This window comes from Dermacentor albipictus, unplaced genomic scaffold (genome assembly GCF_038994185.2).
Source record: "Dermacentor albipictus isolate Rhodes 1998 colony unplaced genomic scaffold, USDA_Dalb.pri_finalv2 scaffold_13, whole genome shotgun sequence".
Taxonomy (NCBI): domain Eukaryota; kingdom Metazoa; phylum Arthropoda; class Arachnida; order Ixodida; family Ixodidae; genus Dermacentor; species Dermacentor albipictus.
In genome coordinates this window covers 8663106-8665069 of record NW_027225567.1, presented here as the reverse complement: position 1 = coordinate 8665069, position 1964 = coordinate 8663106, and the positions used below count along the sequence as shown (strand labels likewise).

At 49.4% G+C, this 1964-nt stretch overlaps 1 pseudogene; it reads right to left on the bottom strand.

Moving 5' to 3' along the window:
- Positions 1–420: 420 nt before the first annotated feature.
- On the bottom strand, positions 421–972 carry LOC135915901 (tigger transposable element-derived protein 6-like; annotated as a pseudogene).
- Between the last annotated feature and the right edge of the window lie 992 nt (positions 973–1964).

Below are 1964 nucleotides of genomic sequence, written 5' to 3'. Positions count from 1 at the left end.
TCATTTAGTTTCTACGGTGGTATTGCAGGTGCGTTAATCTTTCCTATAAACAATTCTGCACTGGCGTCTATGCAGCGTTTTCTATCTGCATATTCCGCAGTGCGCTAGCAAAAAGCTGTGCAATCTGTGTATTCACTTGCATGAGCTGTTTATACTTGTTCATTTAATGTGAAATACTTGTGGAAAAGTAATAGACTATTTCTGTGGTCTTGTATTGCAATTCTGCAGCCATTTACAGTCGAACCTCGATATATCGAACAGCACGGTGATCGCAAAATATATCGATATAGCCAGAATTCGACATATAAAATCACGTAGAAAACGCGTCAAAAGCTAGCACAAATCAATCAATGAACCAATCGTGGCGCAATAGATACTCACATGAAGCTTCAAACAAAGTATTTACTTCGTTTGCTGAAAGTACTGAAGCAGCGTAGCCTGCTTCACATTGGCAACCGCGTGCTTGATCACGGCGTCCTCAACATAGTCCAAACGGTCCACAAGAGACAGTCCAGTGCCTTCTATTGCGCCGCAGTAGCGGCATACAACGACGAAAGCAGCTACAGCCTCAGTTGCACTCGGGAGCGGGGCAACATCAGCGCTTGCTGGATCAGCCTCGGCAGCGTCTTCGTTTGGTTGCCCAGCAGTCACTTCTGCCGCGATCTACACGTCTGTTAACTCCGCCACTGTTCCGGTGCTGTCGTCACCGCCAACGAAGTCCTCAATGCACATGCTGTGTGGCTCAGCACCGACAAAGCGCTCCAACTGACTCCAGGTTTCTTCGAGCTGGCATTCTTCCTCTGTGCCATCCAACGTCAAATCTTCGGTTGCTTCCTCGGCAGCTTCTTCAATGTGGCTCACGAAACCTGCATACCGAAAGCAGTGAACTATTGTTGACTGCTTGACGTTGTCCCACGAGGCTTTCAGCATTTGAATGGCACCCAAAAGGTCTATCTTTAGCTCTTGGCCCATCCGCAGCTTGAGTAGCAAAATGTCGATCAGCCGACGCTTATAAATGGACTTGAAAGCGCGAATAATGCCCTGGTCCAATGGCTGCAGCTTCGACGTCGTGATCGGCGGCAAAAAATGAATCTCAATACTGCTCAGCTGGACATCTGTGTGGTGTGCTGTGCAATGGTCGACGATGAGGCAAACCTTCCGGCCTTGACGCGGCAGCTCAAAGTCCCATGCCTTCAACCATTTTTGGAATATATCCCGAGTCATCCACGATTTCTTGTTCCAGGCATATGTAACCGGAACGCTGGGGCAGTTGCGCATGCACCTCAGGGTTTGAAACTTGCCTATGACAAGTGGCCGCAGCTTCGTGCTTCCGTCCATATTAGCAGCCAACAGAACTGTGATACGTGCCTTGCCTTGCTTGCTGCCGTGGCACTTGTCTCCGCGGGTGTCGAGCGTTTGTCGTGGAAGCATTTGCCAGAACAGGTCCGTTTCGTCAGCATTAAATATCTGATTGGGCTCATACTTGGCGAGAATCTGAGCCCACTCTTGTTCAAGCCACTTCCTGATCTCGCCTTCATTGGCGTCCTCACTTTCCCCCGCGACTGTCTTCCCGACAATGTTAAAGCGGGCCTTAAAACGTTGCAGCCAACCACCGCTGGTGTTAAAAGTTCTCGGCGCCAAGAATGAACGCAAAGTTCTTGGCCTTCTGCTGTAGCATTGGTCCCGATAAAGGAATATCCCGGGCCCTTACATCGATAAACCATTTGTACAGCGCCTTCTCGACGTCTTCAAAGGCAGCTTTGCACACCCGCCGCACGCCTGAGTGCTGGTTCTGTTCCGCCTTGGCCTTTATGTCACTCTTGTTTTCAGTAGAGTGCTCAAAGTACTCCTTGTGATGTTGAAAGCTTTGGCGTCGCTCAACTTCTTTTCTCCATTTTGAACGCGCTGTATCACTTCCAATTTCGCAGCAAATGGCAGGGACGTCCGCTTCTTCACGTTTGCAG